The sequence below is a fragment of the Zonotrichia leucophrys genome, chromosome 6, assembly GCF_028769735.1.
Source record: "Zonotrichia leucophrys gambelii isolate GWCS_2022_RI chromosome 6, RI_Zleu_2.0, whole genome shotgun sequence".
Lineage (NCBI taxonomy): Eukaryota > Metazoa > Chordata > Aves > Passeriformes > Passerellidae > Zonotrichia > Zonotrichia leucophrys.
In genome coordinates this window covers 10,127,503-10,149,193 of record NC_088176.1, presented here as the reverse complement: position 1 = coordinate 10,149,193, position 21,691 = coordinate 10,127,503, and the positions used below count along the sequence as shown (strand labels likewise).

Sequence of the window (21,691 nt, the reverse complement as noted above, 5' to 3'; positions counted from 1 at the left end):
AATCATTTCAAGTACATCAGGAATAAACATCCTGCCAGACAGACTGGAGAGCTGATAGATGACTGAAGTATAGAAGAAATACCTTGTGAACATAGGGCACAGTAAAAAAGCTAAATGGTTTTTATCCAAGATTTTTCCCTGAGAGATTTTAGGGCAGAAACTTCACTTTGCAGGTCATATTTTGAGAATTGGTCTCAAATTGAAATGTTGGTTAAAAAGATTTTTAAAACACAGAAAAAAAAAAGTGTCAAATTGCCAGGAGTAGATACCATTTACCCAAGAGAGCTTACAGTAACCACCAGTGACAACACTGATCTGGCAACTGTGATCTGTTGCTTAAAATGGCTGTGAGATCAGAGCAGGAAGGTAGACAAACACAATTTCAAGGTATTAAAAGCATTCCAGGAATAGCCAGGGTACCACAGACCTGCAGGTCTGTACAGGCAAGTTGGTGTGTTTCATTAGGAACAAAGACCACAAAATTGGTAAACACATGGGCAAATGCGTGGGCAAAAACTTCTCAGGATTTGAGGGAAGTGCTCATGTGCATTTCAGATAGATGGCCTTTAACCTTAGGGTGGGACATGCAGTTATTTAGGTCTTGTTTTCCTCCTCTTCAGCTTGCAGAGTTGAAGTTGCTGTTGGTGTAAAATGCAAAAAACCCCCAATCACTTGCTCTGTAATTGCATAACTTTTTGAAAAATGTACTTGCTTAACAGCCAGGAACAGAATACTATATCACAATGCAACTATGTGATAAATTAGATGGACCCCAATAAATAACTGGATTATATGAAACAGTGGACTGAAATTAACTGTGTTGCCTCAAGAACACTTAATGACACATATGTAATAAAAATCTTTGACTGCTGGTGTACATTAATTTAGATGTGAATGTTTGTTTAATTTTGGTCAGGTTCTGACCACAAGATGTAGGTGAAGCTTACTTTGTGGTATGTGTGGCATTGTCTGTAAGCAGACTCCTATGAAATCTGCCAAGTCTGAATTTTCTCCTGTCTTTGTATGTGATTGGTGCACATCACACTGAATGTTTCTGACTCTTTCTTACATTACTGATAACACACATTTCTTGGTAAGAAGATAGAAAATAAATAAGTTAAAGTGTCATATTGGCATCATACCAGGCTTTAGGAAAAAATATTTTTTTGGACTAAAAGCAGCTTCAAGCTTTTTCACGGCTAGAGCCTCTTTAAGGTACTTAATGATGGTGAAATAGCTTTAAAGTGAAACAGATTTACTAGAGCAGCCCTCTTCAGCATCTGTCAGCTTCATACCAGGTTTGTACCAAAGAATTACAAAATGACCAAAGGTTACCAGAAAGATAAAGTTACTTCCATGGAAATATTTTCTTTCACCAAATCTCTCCTTTAGGCTTTGGGAGTATACACTGTAGATAAAATTATGCTATTCTCTTTCAAGCATAAATCATGAAGTTTGCACCATTGCTATTTTGCACATTGTGTCATATGGAAGAAAGCATATGTTTGTAGGTGGGTACTGATAAGTTTCTATGATTTAGAAAAGTATTCAAAAATCTTCTCATCTTCGCCATAACTCAGTGTTGCATGTTTGTCATGCATCATGCCAATTCAGCCCTGGCTCATCTAACTGTCATGTAAGGAGGAGAGCATAAATCAGCTTTTACAAAATACATTTCAGTGCAGTGCATTCAATACATTTCACTGCAATAAACTCCTTATTGCCATGAATACAGCAAGGTGCTTGTAGTGGGCTGATGGATGCGAGGGGTTTGTTGTTGCCTTTACTCCACTTTCAGCATGAACCATTAAAGGATTTCTACTATAAAGGAGTGCTTTGTTTATTTACATGTCACGCTAACACTGAGATGTAGCAACTGTATTACCATGCTGATGTCAAGAAGTGTGAGTTGTGCAGTGCAATTGCTAACTTTTTGGCTCATTTTTCTTTTTTGAGATGCACATTAGCTGCAAGCACTTACTGAGAATGAGAGATAAAGCTTTGTTATTACTTTAAAAATAATTTATGGAACTTGTTAAATACTATTTCCTATTAAGCTTGTTTGCTTTTTAGTAGTCTTCACGGTGAACATTTTTGTAATCCGTAATTTTTTTTAAATTATTTTTCCAAAAAAACTGTGTTTTGAATGCAAACCCAATAAAATGTATCTGCTAGCTTTCCTCTGTTCCTCCTTCCTTCACTTTTCCTTCTGTTCTATTCCCTACATGTTGAGATTTTATTCCTTCTTATTTTTTGAGGAATTGGTCATATATTTTTACTTAATGATTGCTATATTGGCAGCTCTTGCACTTGGTATTCTGAAACTGTGTTTGTGCCTGGTCACAATTTCTCACAGCATATTTTAGTCTACACTCACACTGTTGCCAGATCTTGGGATGTGCTTGGCACTGAGTTTCTCCTTTTATGCTGTGTTGTATCTCACTGCTGAGAATAAGTCTGTAATATGTGGTATTGACTTGGGCAATGTAAAAAAAGACCTCTGGTTGTGAGATGCATAGAAAAGTGTATTACCCGTTGTGCACGTGAATTGCAAGAATTTAATGAATTGGTTTTATATCTGCCACTTGGATTTTTCCCTCTGGGCTAATAAAATAGTTAGGTGATCTCTTAAACGTTCATTCTGCCTTGCCTGTAGCTTGTCAGTGTTTCAGAGCAGCACGTGCCTTGCATAACTCGAGATCTCTTCAATATCAGTGCCTGCTTGTGGATTGTGTGCCTCTGTTGGAACTGCTCTAAGTCTAAGAATGAAGTCCAGATAATTACTCACTTCATGCCAGAGAGAGCTTAGTTAGACAGTGAATTCAAGTGCTATGTAATTATCTGAAGTTAGGCAGAAAGAATTGCACTCTAGGACCTAATGGTTTCACAAATACACATGCTGAACATGAAGATGTTAAATTTCAGTACTCAGTAGATAATATAGATGATAAATGAAAACTGTTACTTTAGGACTTAGGAATTTTTCTTTCGAACTGGGAAATTTTAGACATTGAGCAACTTTGTTCCTGATTCACATCTCAGAGAGAGAACTTAAGTCATCCCAAGTGACTCACAAATTATTTAACTGTGAAGTATGAACTTCTCTTGCAAGTTCAGATGGTGCTATTTATCCTTAACTATTATGTGATGTAAGCATTTCTAGGCACAATCAAACAACTTCCATATTTCAATAATTATTCCAGCAAATGTGATATGTGTTCATATTCAGCCTCAGTAAAACAATTTGCATGTATTACAGCTGGACATGAAAATTAGGGACTTTCTAAACCCCTTTTACATTTTTTTGGTGTGAAATATTTTGCTGTGTATCAATTCTGAGAGGTGTGCACAGCTAAACCTCACTATTTCTCATCTGTAAGTCTGGTTTGGGACATAAGTGGTATGTGGGCTTGGAACCCTCTCTGCATCTGAATTTTAACATTGGTGACTAAAATTTATCTCCAGCTTGAAGTATCATGCCTAAATTTAAATGGTAAATCCTTACAAGCCGAAGAATTGTAAGGATAGATATTTCATACTTTTAAAGAGTACATAGATCTTGGATAGGTTTGCTTCACAAGAGGGAATTTTGCTCTGAAGAAGCAGGAAACAGAAGAGACTAGTCAGTGAAGAGTTTTGTTTAGTTAGCCAGTTGGCATATGTGCACTTGCAAGATTCACTTGAATGATTTCTATTTGTAGTGCTCAGCTGAGGTCTACTGATGCAGTGAAACTTACTGTTATCACTTTCAGCATCTATCACTATTTTCACAGCCTTCTATCAAAATATTGCTGAAAACTGAGCCTGAGAAACAAATTTGAAATCAATAACTAACACCCATTCTAGTTAGTGCGGTTGGGGGAGGAGGAATTTTTAAGCTACATAATTTTTTAAGGCATCTGCAGCTCTATCGCCATTCCTTTCTTTACTGAGATATCTTCCATTTTGAGGTAAGTCTAAAAAAGCCTTTAATCCTTCTGGGATTTTTAAAGACTTTTCCATATTCTGCTGTTTAAAAATACTTTTGTCTTGTATTGTCCAATATTTAGAATAAGTAGGATATTAAGAAATAAAATTATTTGCATTGCTGAACTTCATGTGAAAAGGACTAATGATCTTGGGAAGGTGGCCTACGTACCTTGAAGGTCTTGGCATTGCTCACATTGTGATGTGATTGACTGATCATCTCCAGGAACTTTCTGTGCATGTTTCTAATATGTGAGAAAGCCAGGTTTTGCTGTGGCAGACAATAAACAACATAGGAAATCATCCCCCCATGGATTTGCCCAATGTTGAGTAGCTAAAAATGAAATTATGGGAAGAATGATGAGTGCTGTTCTTGCTTTCCAGCAGCAGTGGAACTGTTCATGCAGCAATATAGTGAGATTCCATGAAGTCTAAATTGTGCTATGCTTCTGATTTAAAAATGTACTGCTTCTGTTTAGCCTTTATTGAGTCATTGGTTCCAAGAGAGAAAAAAGGGATGGTATTTTAAGCTGTTTGTACAAATTTATATCTTCCAGTCAACCATAGGGTTTGGATTTACTTTCCTTGAGAAGCTGTAAATTACTGAAAGTTCTCTGCTTTTCTGTTTTCCAAATTTTAACACTGCATGCTTGTATCATGGTTTTGGAGATTATACCAAGCTTCCAGAAGCATTGCTCTAAACTTTAGAGATCCTTTCTTGAAAAGGCAATTGTTAAATATTTCATCAATCCTTAGCTGGAAGGATATTTTTCTACCATTTGTTTTATCACTGTATGAACATTTCACAGTTTTATTTCTGCAGAATGCTTTTCTTTCCACACAGTGGGGCACAAGTGTGTAGTTTTAGCAGACTCAGTTTATTCAGCAAAATACACAAGCTGGTATTTCACTGCTTTTTTGTGAAGGGAATAGCCCTGTGATAGTTACTTCTTACCATAGGCACTGATCTTGAAAATGGTCAAGTGAAAATACTTTCTTATTAGTGTCATTCTTTTGAATACCTGTACAGTTTTGAGAGGATTGATTGCTCCATCCAATGACTTGCTGCTACCAAAAATCAAAGGAGCTATTTTTTACTGGTGGTATTGAAGCTGAAGAAAAAAATGACAGTAATATATATTAGAAGTGGTTTTCTGTGTGTGGCTTTACCCAGCAAAAAGGAATCAATTTGTAATTTTTATACAGGGACTGGCTTAGATTAATGGAGGAAAAAAGTACATGTTGTTTTGAGTGTTTAAATTATTAAAAGTATTAGAGGAAAAAATGAGCTGTTCATGTAAACTAGTGAGTTTGAGTGGGCAGAAATTTCCAGGGCTCTAACAGGGTGAAAATTGTTGATGATACCAAAGCATCCCCCTTTTATATACTCTGTGTCTTTCCTGAAATCTCAAGGGTGGCATGAGGGGATTTCATTCACAGGAAAGACTCTAAAGGACTGGATTCTACCTTAAGTTTTGGGGCCTGAGGGCTGCAAGCATTGGTGAGATTACTTACTAATAAGTCTTACTCTAGAATGGGTGGAGCCAAGTCTCTACTGCAACTTTGCTGGGAAAGCATGATCCCAAGTGACAGTAACAGCTTTTGTGAAGTGCCCCCAGATGTACCTGTCTGCCATCAGTCAGCATAAAATCACCTTGGCAGAGCTGACACAGACCTGCAGGTTTCTGAGCTCATCCCACCTTGTCTCTGCCAGTGTTGGTTGTGCCCCGCAGGCTGAGCCTGGCTTTGCTGGCCTCCCTCTGCCCCAGATAACTTTATCCCCATAGCGCAGATACTCAGTCTGGATTTCATTTCTTCCCCTGCAGCTCCGTGCGATCGCGCGCGCATTCCTGACGTGTTACCAGCAGCCCACATCTCCGACAGGGCCGTATCAGCTTTCAGTGGCCCAGGCTCAGAGGGGAAACAGCCCAGTTCCTCCACACACAAACAGCTGGGCAGTTGTGGATGGAATTAATTGCTGATATGCACCGGGCTGTGTTTTTCTTCTCTTGTCATTTCCTTTGCAGCTGTGAAAGGCAAGGTTTTAAGGCTTTGAAAACAGAGCAGACCTTTTCAGTGGGAGTAATGTAAGAGTACTGAAATATATGTGTAGATTAGGATTTGCATATGAAGCAAAACCTCTCCTAAGATGTAGCAACCGGCACTGTTGACGTTGATATTCAAATTCCAGGTGCACCCTGCAAAATTAATTTCTGACTTTGGATTTCCAGCTTGAGGAAAAATTCTGGCTGAGGAGATTTGGATTTCTGAAAGCAGTAATCACTGTTTTCTGAACATAGGAGTCTGAAGTTGGGCGTTGAAAGCAATCTGTTATGAAAATGGTTGTCTTCCATGCACACTTGGAGCTGGTTTATAAAATGCACTGATGCTGCTTTAGCCAAATGTGAGAGTCAAGTTGCTGAAAGTCATGTTCCAGCCCAGCAGTTATGGGAAATTTATCACGGGGTTGGAAAATACATATGTTATCAACAGGGCTGCATGTCTGCCTCGAGGCTTCACCCAGCCCATAACAATCCAAAAACAAACCACCCATCACAAATGAAAAAATGCTGTCAAAAGTAGGTTCTAAGCCCTAATGCTGTCAGAAGCTGCAGCATGCTGGGCTTAGTTGTAAAATCAGTGGAAAAATGTGTGGTACCTGTTGTTGAAGATAATATTTTGTGAGCTTCCAGTATGAAAGTATAACAGATCTTTTTCCCCTTGTTTATTAAACTGTTTTAAATGCACTTTTGTTTTATGGAATTGTTACACCTCCCCTGCAAGTAGGCTTATGCTGCCGTGCAGTTTACTCAGGGGAAGATCTCTAAGCTCTTTTGCCAAAGTAATTACAACTCTCCTAAGTATTTTACTAGTACACAGTATTTGCATACCATATATTTATAAATAATCTCATACCTGGAATGAATTGTTTAAACAAATGCTTGAAAAAGGTTTTGTTGTTTTAAGACCTGGTCTTAATAACTAAATAAATGAAGTTGTACAAATATGCTGAAAATGTCCCCACCAGCTTGGGTTGTGTAACTCCTTGTATCTTAAGATGAGTATTTCAAAGGTCCCACTGAAAGCAGGGCCATTATTTGTGGTAAATACTGTGCAGAGTGAGGAAGGGTTGACAGACCAAGATCTTTAATAAATAAATAAATAGAAATTGCACAACTCTTGAAAGGAGCCAAACTTTCAGTCTCAGCACCCACATCAGCCAAACTCTTGCAGAGACTGCTGCAGAGAGCTGTGGGATTGTACTTCCAGCAAATACAGAGGAGTGCATCCTTACATCCTAGTTTTTCAGCCTTCCATGCAAGGGATTTCCGCTGTGACCTTGTCTGTCGTGGCTAAGAGCACGCAAGGGGACAGCAACCCAAGTCTGGCTCACACGGTATGCAGGAAGTTCAGCTGCAGTAATTTGATTGTAAATCTGAGCCTGAGAGTCAGTAACTCAGATCATGGCTGTTACTTCAAAGAACGAAGGTTGCCTCCTTGAAGGGCTTTTAGTTTTTATAGCTATACAAAAATTAACTATTACATTAGTTGTATGTTGTACATATCCATATATATGGTCATATCTTATTATAAATATACATGTATTATAGGCACCCTGTTCCATATCTGTCATACTAAGTACTTTTTTGGCAGGTAGTAGAAGTTATGGAAACAATTAAAATTCCTGTGCAACACTGGATTACTTATTTGTTTGGAAGAGTGGGTGGTGGTGTAGGGAGGGGAAAAAGGCAGATCTCTGCTTCAAAACCAAAGAGTAAAAGCATTCTGGAGTGGTTTTGCCAGAAGGTCTTTTTGTCAATTTGTGTTTGGACAGAAAGGTCTGAGTATCAAGAATAGAGTTATGGGGTTTGCACTCTGGTGTATGTTGTTAGTAAATATTTAAGGAATTATAGAGCGACAGTTGTTTTTATGGCCAGCAACCAACTGGTGATCCTTTCAAGGCAATAAACAGTGTATGAGAACAGTGTTCTTAATTACCCCAGCATGTAAGAAGTTGTTAAAGGTTAGAGACTGGTTGTTCTCTGCTCTGCCTTCACTTTAATCTAGTGCCTGTCTGACTGTGAGATTAAGAGTGGCAAAAAAATCCAGCCAGTTTTAAGGAACTCACAGAGGAGCTGGGCAATTTAATTCATCCGACAGTGAGTATCTTGATCCAGACTGTCTGCACTGTGCTTTTCTGTGGGGTACGTGACAGGTTGGTGGCGTGATTTGCTTTGCAAACCTGTAAATGAGTTCATGTTTGTGAATCTTTCAGCTGTGGTTTCTTTCTCCACCCTTTTCTCATGAATAAACTTGAAAAATATTTAGGACAAGATTTCTCTGGACTCGCCAGGTCTGATGGTATCTTTTTCAACTGTGGTCTTTGTATATATGTGCTTCTAAAACAATTGGGAGGTGTGGTGCAGTGTGCTTCCTTGGAGGGAGGCACTGATTTGATCTGTGAGAAGAGTCAGCTACAGAAAATGCTGAAACTAACACTGCCTGGGAGGAGTCTGTCGCTTTGGTTTTTAACTCCCTTTGAGTTTTGCCAGTAACTTGGAGCGGGGAAATGTTTGGTCAGCTGTGGTGTAACACTGAAAAGATTCTTGTCCTGACAACTACATTTATCAATATAGTAATAAGTTCAGTGTCTTAAACAACCACCTGACTTACTACATGAAGAAATTGTATGCAGTCAATAAATACTTCAGATTGTTCTGTGTGTGACTGACAAGCCATAGTTGACTAATGAAATACAGGATTTGGCAGTGCTAAAGCTCGAGACATCGTTGAGTGAACTTTGTGTAAGAGTGGGTTCATTCAATAAAAAATAAAAGGAGCATTTAAAGAGCCTTTTATTCCTGTCATAAAGATGCTTTGTGCTATTGCAGTTGTGTGTTTGACAGAATGGTTGGGGATGGATGCTGCAGATAGTTGTCTTGTAATTTGAGTGTCTTCTATTTGACACCAGCATGATTTTTATCTTCAGTGTTGTGACATGACTGGTGAGTTACAGTTTCTCTGTTTGAATGGAGTTTTCTAGTGCAGTTAGTATCATGTATCCATAAATCAGTCTGTTAGCATTGGTCATTCTGTATATTATGGGATGGGTTTGTTGGTTTTTTGTTTTGGTGCTTTTTAGGAAATGAGATCTGATTTTCACTTCTGCTTAAGCCAAGGAGAACACCAGACTCAGTAGGACTGGGCTCAGAGTTTTGAGTGTTTGTTGGCAGCTAAAGTGAACACAGCCACATGGGGCACAGGGCTGATTGCACTGTGCTGCAGTACCATGGGTCCCTGTACCTTTGAGGTTTTAAGTCTGTGAAATAAAATGAATCACTTATATTTTGGTTTGTGGTTGAGTTTGGTTTGTAGTTGTTTTTTTAATTGCTGTTGGTTTGGAGGTTTTTTATAGGTAGGTAATCTTGATATGTTTGAACACATGGCTCTCTGAAACAGCTCATTACTGGTCACACAGTTACAGCAATTGTAAAGAGAGATGTAGTTCCCCATCTCTCTTTACTGTATCAAAGTAGTTCAGCTTCTGTGAGTATGTGTGCTAATGAGTTTTTATCATGTGTGTGAGTAGTAGCAGACTAGACATTCTCCCATATTAGTCATTGCAGTGTGATAGATAATAGAGAAGTCTATTCTCATTTAAAGCTATAGCAGAGTGCATGAGGCAGCCTTCATTAATGTATGCTACAATTGTATTGAATTTCTTAAATTACATCAGATTCTTTCATTACACCAGAATCAGAGAGATTCGTATGGTAAAGGCATGACCAACTAGTTTTAAGTAGTCTATTAAATTCAATTTTCTAGTATCCAAAAGCATACATGCACCCTGGTCAAAGAAAAAAAAACAAGAGCTAAGTACCCAAGTATTTTAAAATATATAAACTGGGGAGAAAGGATGAACAAAAGGCTTCTAATTTTGAGTAGATTAATCATGCTTTCAACATCTGGAATGAAGGTTTTTCTTGAGCATAGTTTTGAGATACACAATATTAATCCCAAAGCTTTGTGAGGGTGAGCAGAGCTTAGCCTAGGAGGCAGATACTAAGTTCTGGCATTAGTTTTTTTGCATTGTTTCCACATTCTGGCACTCCACTCCATTTCCTCGCCTCACTGAACACTGAAAGGGACATAAATTGACATAACTAGATTTTTGTGACTGGGGCAAGGGAAGCAGCCTGAAAGATAAACTTTAACCTGTCATCCTGTCAACAAATTTGCATTGTTAGAAAAGTAAGAATTAATATACCGTGGAGTCAAGAATAGTATGTAGGGACAATGCATTGAGAAAGTCCATATCTGAAGTTAATTTATTTCAGCCTAAAAATAGAATTTAAACATCCCACTGTCTGATTTGCTTTTTCATTAAAAAATCTACGTTTCCCTTTTTCTGTCATAAAAAAAGCTTTGAGTACTCTCACTGCCTAAAGCAAGGAAGTCTGAACTATGATAAAAGTTAATGGGAAAGTAATGGAAGAATTTGGCCTGTCCCTGTAGTTTTGGGACTGCTAGCTTCTCTTAGCAGTCTATACTGTGTCTTGAGAATGCTGCAGTTCAGTTATGCAACCTTGGGAAGTTTCTCTCCCACTGAATGCACTCTTCCTTTATTAAGGCTAATGGGAGTCATGTGTTCGTGTCAGTGGGAAAGCAGACCCTTACAAATCTTTCTGGTAGATTTGGTGGAAACAGAGCTCACGTTCGTTATTGCTGCTCTGGGCAGTTGGATGTCTCATTAGCGGAATGTTAATGATGTTCAGTGAACTTCATTACTGGACGAGAGGATGTGGTGAAAATATAAAACGAGTGACTTTTCAATCTTACAATTTCCTGTATTGTTGGATTAATTTCTGCCTGTTGTGTCCATTCTCCCATCCCAGTACTTACACGTTGTGTACCTGGAGTCTGGTGGATGTGATGCTGGGGGTGCTTCAGCCCTGGTGCTGGGGCTCTCTGCCCTGAGCCCATGCTGTGGCTCCTCTCTCCTGTGAAACTTACAGTAGCGACCATTAGATTGTCAATCCTTCTGCAACCTCAGGTAGGAAGCAGATTATAAACCCGTATCCAGCAGGTAGGAGCCAGATTTTAGCCGTGGGACTGTCACTGCAGTATCTTTACTGAGTGCAGAGGGAGCGAACACGGCTTCGCACAGCCCTGTGGGGAAGGCGATGGCGAGACCCACACCATCCCTTCACTGAGCAGATGTTCCTGCAAACCCCCACTAACGAAAACAAACCCACCAGGTCCCCGCCGAGCCGCAGGATGGGCTGGCCCCATGTGAGGCCGAGCCCTTGGCTGGCAGCGGGAATTCGCTTACCCTCTGAAAACGCGGCCTTTCGTTTTATCTCGCTGAGGCGGCCGCAGGGGAACAATGGGTTATTAGAGCATTGGAACAACACGGGCTTTGAGTGACCCCCGCGGTCCTGTGTTCTGCAGGCGAGGCTAAAAGCAGAGATTGGCTGCCCTCAGAGTTAATTTGGCAGCTGCTGCCTTGGGGCCTGGGCTGGCGGCGGGTGTGAGGTGAGGGTGGCCATGAGGGAGCAGGGAGCGCTTCCCCTCAGGGCCCTCTCTGGGAAAGGGAAAGAAGTAAACACAAAAACAGAGAGCTGGCAAAGTCGAAAGTGTTCAGTTTGTTTTCTCTTTCTAGTATAAAATCTGTTTTCCTTCATTCTTCAGCTTTTAAGACAAAACCGTTGCATTGCTGGGTTTTGCCACTGGCAGTAAAAGTGGCTGGAAATGGCTGAGTGGCAGGTGAAGAGTCTGGTCACAAGCAGAAGTGTGCTGACCTCCCCAGTTCTACATGGAATGGCACAGTCATTTCCCATCCCATGCAGGGTCCAAAGACTTTGATCTTAAATGTGGCCTTTGGAGGTGTCATCCTCCCTGAGGGTCATCCCCCTGAAGCTGTGCACATCGATGAACAATTAGGTAGATTATGCCATTGATATCTCAGAAGTCAGATCCCAGCATGACAGAACAGACTGAGTTGGAAGGGACACACAAAAATCTAGTCCAATTCTTAGCCCTGCAAAGAAACATCCCCCAGAATCACACAATGTGCCCAAGAGCATTGTCCAAGCATTTCTTGAACTCTGTCAGACTTGGTGCTGTGACCACTGCCCTGGGGAGCTATTCCACTGCCCAACCACTCTCTGGCTGAATAAGCTTTTTCTAATGTCTATTTTGCTGTACCAAAAATTTGTTTTTTCAGAGTAAGGATGTAAGGCAATGTTTTAGCCTACAGACAAGGTATGTTCCAGGTATGTATGCTGCTGGTCTTGAAGGTGCATTTTTATTAGAAGCACTCATATTTCAGTGCTGGTAAAACATGTAGAGCTACAGAGTGGACATGAATTTTTAGAAAATCCAGAAGGCACACAACAGCCAGATGTTTGCCAGTAGCAATACTCCTCTTTTGTAAAGCAGAAACCCGTTTTTTAGTTCCTCAGCTTTCACTTACACACATATCCCTAACAACAACAAAAAAAGAAACCACCTCTCCTGATGACACTTCACTGTCCTGGGTAGAATTTTCCTGCCTCCAGGGCTGAAAGATGAGCCCCTCCAGTGAGTTATTTGTAGGTCAGCTGGTCTTCCCATAATGAGAAATAACAACGTGATGAAACTAAGTTTTATATTCTGGACTGGTGTACCTATTGCATGCTGAGGTTTTATGTGTATTTTTTAATGTGTTTTTCTCAAAGCACATAATAATGAAGAATTGTGGCATCCCCTTCCTGGGTAGCTATCTACTCAATATGCAAATGTATTCCCAATGCCCTGCTGGAAGCCTCCCAGCCAGTCCTCACAGAACAGTTCCTGCATTGCTTCTGAGAGTCCAGAACCAAAGACTTTGCTGTCAGTATGGTGAAAGCAAAACGGGCTCTCCATGAAGGAGGAAATATTTAATAGTTATGTTGTGCACATATTTCTTTGGGTTTTTTTTTTTCTTTTTTTATCAGTTGGGGAAAAACAAGCGGTGGCAGCAGCTGTGCCATGTGAGCGAGTGTGTCATGAGCCTGCTGGGCAAGGCATAGTGAAGGGCATTATTCCTCTGGGAGGTTGGCACTGGCCATGGCCCTCCAGAGTTGCCACAAAGGATTTTCTGTTCAACATCTAATGCAACAAGCACATTCGTATGTTTGCAGAGGGTTTCCATGGAAACCATGTAAACTGTGATGCTGGCAGACAGAGGCAAAGGTTATACTATTGTAGAGGCCCTTTTGTATTCTCTTTAAATGTTTCAGAGCAGCTATATTTCTTAACTGATATTCTGAGCCTGTGCAGCAATTTGTTCAGATTTTTGGTTTGGTCTTTTGTTTTTCCTCTTTCCCCCCCTTGTATTTTTCATGGTTGTACTGAGGAGGTCAAATGAGATGTAAGAATAACAACAAAAATGTGGGGGTTTTTTGTTTGTTTTTTTTTTTTTTACATGGGATCACTTGAGTGTCATTATTTGAATTGACTTATCTTTCTGTTAGTGGTAATGATGCGATTGGAAATGGAAGGAGAGAGCACAAAACCAAATTCAACCCCTAGCAGTACATTTCTCATTTTTGTCAAGTGCTTTTATTGCTCAGGTAGAGCTAACTTGGGTCATTGCTCACTGGCATCTGGAAAATTTTTAGTGCTGGTCTCCTCTCAGAACAATGAACTTATGCTATTTATAGATAGCAGTTTTAACACTGGCTGGCCTTTAGTATGCTATGAGGGTACATGCTGTTTTTAAATTTAACCTACAGATTTAAATTTCCAAACATACCTATTCCTTTGTTCATGTTTCAGAAGTACTCCCACCTTTGGCACAAACAGAACTTATTAAGAAGAAAGAAAATTATTGACTCTTCTATATCCAGGTTCCCCTTTCATAGTCCATGTTTGCAGAATTATGCTTGTTCACAACTTCAGCTTAATTATCATGGGAGGTTATTTTAAATGACTGGATCTGTGTCTGGGCTCATGCTGCAGGTCAGAGAGAGGTCCAGGTACTGCTTGTTCACTTGCTGCTCTATGAAAGTGATATCTTACCTGATCTTGCTGTGCATGTATTCATTCCTGCCACTTAACTTTTGAACCTATTGCTTACTTTAAGCCAAATGTGGTACAAAGGTAAAAACATCATTTGCTTGTGCTTTACAGAAGCTGATATCTGGTTAAAGATTTTGATGCTGAGCAGCATCCTCAGTACCTGAAGCACAAGTTGCTCAGTCCATCTGATTATAGGGCACTGACTAAAAGAAAGTCCAGGTTAAGTGTAGATAATTAACTGAACTCAATCACAAGTTTGCAGAATCAAGAGATAATTAAAATTCTCGGTTTTAAAGACTAAAACGTATTTCCTGCAAAAGGGGCAAAAACCTTTTAGGTGTATAAAATATTACAATCTTAAATAGACAAGTAACATTAAGGCATTGTGTTTCTGAACTTGTGAAAGTGCTGTCATAATTACACAAGGCAGCACTTACTTTTTGTGGACACAAGAATGAAACAGCCAACTTGGAGAACTTATTGTTGTGAGAGACAGCTTCTAACAGAGAATGAAAAGGTGGAATGTGCTGTTAGCTCAGGATGGCTGCTGATTTACCTTAGGACAGCCAGGCATGCCCACAACCTGCTGCACCATGCCAGGAGTGGCCAGGAAGGGATAGCTTTGTTTGTTTACTTATTTCTTATGTTTTGCTATTTATATATCAGATGTATAATTGTTAAAGGCTTCATATCCAGTGCCTCATGAATGTGACAGTTAAAAATAACTTCAAAAAAATAAACCATCCATTTTAGTCTTCTAGAAACCACTGATCTCCCAGTCCAGTATCACACAAACAACATGTTAAATATGACATGAAAATGAACACAGGATAGATGTAATGAAAACCTTTCTTCAAGTTTCATCCAGCATAATTGTATAATTGCACTCTCTGAGGGACGGGGGTTGTGTGCCAGGTAGGAGTGTTTCTCATTATGAATTCCACTTCTCTGAGTTTGAAGCCAGAAGTCTCAAGAAAAAGTCTGTTCTTATAACACAAAACTTTGCATGCTTTCATCACATCATACTGACTGCTTTTCAGTACAAACTTTGATTAGTTTTGATAATTTATCACAGAGAGAGAACATGTACTGATGAGGTAGGCCAAAATCAAAATTCCTTAGCAATTTGCCAGAGAATTAAAAAAGAACAAAATTATAAACCCACAGCAACCCCCAAATGGTATCTTACATGCTTGTTTCAGTGCACACTGGAAGCATCACTCAGTAATTAAAATAAAAATAGAAATCCAGCTATCTCCCTGCCCAAAATGCTGCAATAAATTAGCAAGTTAGAGGAACACATCTTACAGGAAAAAAATAAATTTAAGTACTGCCAAACTCTAAAAGCAGCACCTACTCCTATTCCTCCAGAAACCTTTGAGATCAAACTCCCAAGACCAGATCAGTCCTGCAGATTCCCTTTTTCCTCTTTGGATTAAGAAATGAGTTCCAAAAAAAAGATGTGGTTCCTCCTTATCCCCACTGTGGTTAAGGCAGAGCTCAGAGCTCTGGCTGCCCTGGGTCAGTGCTGTCCTCCACAGCATTCCAGCACATCTGTGGGAGCTGTCATGAAGGAGCCCTTGGCAAGCATCTAATCACCTACTATTCAGCACAGTTTTGTGGTATTTTTTGGGCATGTTCTTGCATGGAGATCTTTAATTCTTTGAAAAGTATTAGGTTTTCACAGATGTTTATAAAAAACTCACGAAGCACCCAACACAAAAGTGAAAAAAACCCCTGGAAAACCTAGAAAAGATGTTACTTACCTTTATTCATCAAGTAGATTGTCTCTCCATAGCCTCAGACATTTTTTTGTATCATCAATAATTTTCTTATGGTGTAAGGTGAAAAGCTGTTTACCTAGGATCATTTCCATTAGTTATTCAAATATTGAGGGGAAAAAAGCATCACCAAAGCTCAGAACATAATGTCATTTTTCTAAAAATCACTAATTGACTTTTAAATATGTTGCTTTTAATTCTTAATGTTAGAGTTGAGGAAAGAATTTGCCTCTACATTTCAGGCTCTGAATTCAGCCCATGGGTAAGGTGTCAGATACTTCCACCCAATATAAACATACACAGGTTTATTTGCAAACAAGCCAACAGTATTTTCAAGCCAGGTTTACTTATGAGCTTTGGAAATTCAAATAAAATTACTCTTAAGTATTTAGTTAACTAGAAGACAGATCCATCTAATATATTTGTTGGCTTCAGAATATTCTTGAAATTACAAACAACAAAAAAAGCCAGTAGAAGCCAAAATTGAAAGAATTGTTTGGGGAAGGATTTGAGGGAGAGTCTTTAGTGCTGCATGGGACTGATCAAAGACTGCACATGCTTTCAAAATTATAACAGAATCTTTGCAACTGGAATTCTGGGCTACTGGTGCTGCAGCTTCTTCAAGTCCCTGGTTAGAGGAGAAAGCAGGAAGCTTTTCTTCATTGTTCACTTGCTTGACAATGCTGCAGTATAAAGTGAGTGTCTTCTGAAGCAGTCTGGGGTGGATGGTTGCTTGTACCACCTTGGCCGAAGTTCTCAGTACATTGGACCATCTCCTCTTTAGACATGAAATATTCATGCTTCATGCAACTGAGATCAAAGGAGAGGATGGTTTGAGTCTCTAGGACAAGTGTTCAGTGTCAGCTGGTGTTCCATTCTAAGAACAATCACAGATGTGTGCAAGTCCCCATGATTTTGTGTAGCATGGCAGGATGCATCCATGCTCTTTAGTACCAGAGTAGTTTGCTGTGGAGTGTCTTTATTTTATCCAAGTTTCCAGGGCTTACTAGTGATGATGGAGGAGGAGAATTATGGGATAACAGTGCATAATTGCTTGCTTGTACTGGAAAATAATAGTAACCTAATTATGAAATATTTATGTATTCTGCTTTTGACTTTTAAAATACTGCTCTTACTACTGGGCTTGATGCTGACTCACCCTACCCCTCACTGTTTGTCTTACCAAAGCTTTTGTTAGTAAATCTTCAGCACTTTTTCAGAGATGTGCTGGCTGCTGCTCTGGGCACATCTGCTTCTCTGTTCAGTGCTGTGGTTAAATCCAAAGTGACCCTCTGCCATTAACTGGGATTGCTTGAAATTCAGTGGAATAGTTTTCCATTCCTGAAGGTGTAGAAGACCTTCGGCTCTCTAAATTCAATTTTCTTTTCTAATACCATGAGCAAAAGGTGGCAGAGACAAGAAGGAGGTCAAATTCAGGCCAAGTCAATTGAGATTGATGTGCATATTTGTATAGGTTAAACTTTGAATGCATGCGAAACTTTCTGCATGTGCTAGTTGGGTAGTTTGTGGGGGGGGTTTAGTTATTTTCAAGCAAGCTGAAGACAATATTAACCATGTGACTATATACAGAAGAAGTGTTTCTCACTACTGTAAATCCTAGGGATTTCCCTGGGAAGGATAATTAAAGCAACATGCTGTGAACGTAGCTAATAAAGTAGTTGCCTTTTGAACTTTTGAGTAGGTCAGGCAGGTCCTTGGCCCTGCTCTGCTCCACACTTTCCCCTGCTCTCCCCCCCAGATTTTTTTTAACCCTCATGCCTTTGTGTAACCACTGTAGAGTCAAGCTTCATGGAGAGATGTGCTTAGCACAATTAGGGAATGGTATTTTCAGAGGTGGAGGACTGAAACATGTGCACTGGGAGGGGCAGGATTGCCTCAAGGCAGCCAGGAAAACATGAAAAATTGTAGCATAAGGTATGTGTAACTTAAGTCCTCTAAAGATGATCATTTTTTAAGTATTAGGGATGGAGCTATAGCCTCCATCAAATTCTCTGTTTGTTCACTTTTCCCTTGTTATGTTTTGACAGTCACAAACATTTGTTTATAAATGGACCAAGAAGGGGAAAAAATGTCCCATATGCTAAAGCAAGACTAATTTTAGTAATGGAGAAAAAAGAAAGTCTTGGAGCCTTGAATGGGGTGAGAAAAGACACTCTCGGCATAATCTGTGAATAGTGATTTACAGATTTTTGTCCCTTGTGCCATCTCATGGCCGACATAAGCTGTTAGTCCTATTAACAGAGCCTTCCCTCTACAGCTCAATTTGAACTTGTCTTTTTTTAAGCATTTATTAGAACAAGGGGATATAGTTCTTTTCTCACAATGCCTAAGGTTTTTTCACTTGCTCATGGCCAGTCAGTGGCAATGTGCCTGCTGCACAGTCAGGCCTGGGCTTGGCTGGCGTCATTTGTCTCACACTTTCATCAATCCCTAAAATTATTATCTGTAAATTCTAGTTAAAAACCTTAAGACAGCCGTAACATTACACTAAGCCTCTTCTTCATATGTGAAATCAATATACGTAGTTGTGTTGTTTTATCTAAAATATTTTGAGTTTTTAACCACAACTATCATAAATCAGCTTTTTGAAATGCTCTTGTTTTCTGTTTAATGTGAGAATGGTATATAAGTCAGTAAAATGTTAAAATTCCTTTTTTGAGAGGCTAGCCAGTTTATTTTGACATGGTCAAGCTGATATTGGTGTATTAATGTGATTATGTTGTTGCTCTTTGTATAAAATTTATGGCAGAGTGATTCAGAGATCCCAGGATGAACTGGGGAGAGTTGTGCTGGGTGTGGTGCATAATATTAATAAAGATACAATTTGTCCTGAAGAGTGTATGATCGAAGACCTGGCACAATTTCATCTTTCCTTCAAGTTTCCAGTTACAATTGTCCTACTGAGATTAGCTGCTGGCCAGGTTTCCCAGTGCTCACTTGTGAGTTATGGAGGGCGTTGTGCTGCAATTCTGTATGGTCAGTGCATGGTGGTGGTCTTAACAGGGTCTACACTGAGCTGTCAGTGGTGCTAAAGGTCAGGATTTGCTGTGAAGAGAGAGGATCTCCAGGGGTTTGGGCTATAAAAAGGTTTAGCTGTGTGCTACCATACACAAGATTGGTTGTTGGTGTAAATATTTGTAAAATCCAGCAGTTGCCTCGTGTCGATCATCTGGATTGCCCACCATTGCAGCCTCTGACCCTCCAGCAAAACCCAGGAGGCAGCTGCTTTGGTCTGACATTTCTCAGGATAATCAAACTGCCATAAATCACCAAGACTTTTCATGTGCCCTGGGACTGATAAGAGGTTTCCCTGCTCTCCAATGTCACACATTGTACCAGTGACCCAGGAGAGCTCCTGCAGATTGCTGGGAGTAGTCCTTGTTACTCCAAATGGCTCTATCCAGGTTGATGTGAATCAATGGATTTCAAAATAAGTATTTGCATAACAGACTTCTTTCTTCTACTCCATAACCTTATGTAGATTTGTATATAAAGCAGAATTGTTTTCCCCTGCATCTGTGCAGGTCAGGGACAGCCCAATAAAAAAGTCACCAGAGGAAGCTGGAGACTTTGCAAGAGAGGGAGAGGGAGAGTGTTGCGAAATATGGAAGGCTGGGACTGCCATCAGCTTTTCCAGTTAAGTTTTCTTTTCACAGAGTTCTTATTTTATACGGTAGAGGAGCCCAGGTTTCATGTCTTCCAGGTGACACAGGGACATTGTTCAGCCATTGTCTCTGTGTGTGGGCTGTGTGTGTGTGCCTACTTTCACAGCTTAATACGGATAAGTGCTACCAGAACGTAATCTTTTAATTTAGCTCTCTGTTGTCTGCTAACTCGTGAAATATTTTTAGGTGACTTAAGTAGAAGTGATTATGTAGATAAGCAGGGGTGAGTCTTTAAAAATAAAGTGTTTTTCATTGTCACCTGTGTGAATTGTTTCACCAACAAACTGTATTCCTCCTCTGCTACTTTTCTGTGACTGTTTTGCATGTGTGACTGGGTTTGTTCTGACTTGCATGTTTTGTGTACAGAACATGATAATCTCAAAGTGTTCATAAGGTCTGCACAATCTTGACGGTTTTTGTGTAAAGCAAGGAAACATTCACAGAGCAGAGCAAGGAAACCATTACACTGCTGGCTGCTCAGGTGTCATGCAATGCAGTGATGGCAACATCCTGGTCATGTACTGCCTTTCCTTGGCACAAGAGGTTCCACATGGGCAGGGTGGACCTTGGAGGTGAACTCCCAGGGTTGTGCTTCTGAGACTGGCATTGTCTTTTATCATACTGACTCTCAGAAAAGGATGACAGGATAATTTGCTTATCAAGGGTTCCCTCCCTTTTTTTACATGAAAAACTGATGCAGCAGTGAAGGAAATAGTTTGGGTCTACAGGGTTAAGCATGCAAGTTCATTTATGAGACTCAACACATGCAAATAGCATTTATGGCCATGTGGTGGAGCATATTGGATACATCAAACCAGCATTCTGGGCTCCGGAAGTTTTTTCCCCACTTGTGCTGAAAAATGTTGGCAGGCCAGGCTGCAAATGTGGAGGTGCAGGCTGCACCTGCTACAGGCTGAGTGCATTATAAGGAACCTTCCTTAACAGAGAAAAAACATCATCCCTGCAGTTAAAGGTAAAGCTGCAGGCCTCAAATTCTCATGTTCTGTGTGGCTGTCAGCGACCCACTTAGTTCTCACTTCTTGACAATAAAGTGTGTCTGGCTCTGTTCCAGTTTACACTGAGTAAAGTGTGAGTTGCACAGCTTGACTATTTGTGTTGATTTTAACATTGCATGATGTAACTGGGAAAAAATAATGCTTTAGATTTAGCACAGCAACACGAAAACAAGGTTCAAATGCACTCAAATGCTTATTTCTTAGGAAAAAATATATCTTGATGCCATACAGTCTCTTTAATGTGGTGTCTGAAAAGAGATAATCATTTTATTACCTTGCTCTGTTTAAAAGCAGAGGGACTTAAATGTGCAATGCTGGATTAGACTATTTGATTAGTAACCAGTTTGGGCTGCAGTATGACAAATTGTTTATGGCTGCATTGCTACTGGAAGCAATGGTGTTTGACACTCCTGTATCATCATTATCTTTATTTCAGAACAAACATTTGTGTAGATATGCAGCTAACTGCCAGGGTAAATGATACAGCTGAAAATGAATCCATTAAAAAAAAAAAAACAAACCAACTTAAAAAAACCCTTACAGGCATTTCCTGATATGAATCTGAAGATGTGATAAAGGGGAAAAGATTGAATGGCTGGGCAGGCTGGGAGAAGATATGGCTATTTTTAAATGCAAATTAATTTGTGTCAATTTGATGGTGTCATTTGGCTTGAGTACTAGTGTAAGGAATTCCTGTATATTAGTAAAATCAGTTAATAAAATTTTGAACAAGTGCTACCTATCTAGTTATTTCCAGTTCCACAAATTGAGTTTAGGAAATACTAGCATCTGAACACACATCTTACTCACCTGAACAATGTGTAAAGTAAGGAAATCCCAAATCCGTTGTAAGATAAAAAGAAAAATGAACTTTTTCAACTTGGATATTTATGGTATTTGATGTCCCCATTAGGGGAATTTCAGAATTAATTTAATTTTGAGGTGCTTATTCAAATTTTGGTTTTTGCCTTAAAAGGGTTGCAATTATTCATTTGTGTGTCATTACTAAAATATGTAGAAGGAAGGACGAACAGTTAACTTTCTAGTGCCAGAAAATAACATTGGTGACCCTCTTGTCAGTCCACATTCCCCTACATATTTCCCCATCCCTCTGAACCGTTCCCCCATATTCCTGAAGTGTGTGTGCTGCTGCCAGCTGACGTAGGCAGCTGACGGTGTTTGCTAAAGCCAAGTCTTT

The 21,691-nt window shown here is 39.7% G+C and overlaps 1 protein-coding gene across 6 annotated transcripts in view; it reads left to right on the top strand.

The window, feature by feature from the left end:
• Positions 1-21,691, top strand: part of ADD3 (adducin 3) — a 92,108-nt gene that overhangs the window by 41,123 nt on the left and 29,294 nt on the right. The window lies entirely within an intron of this gene.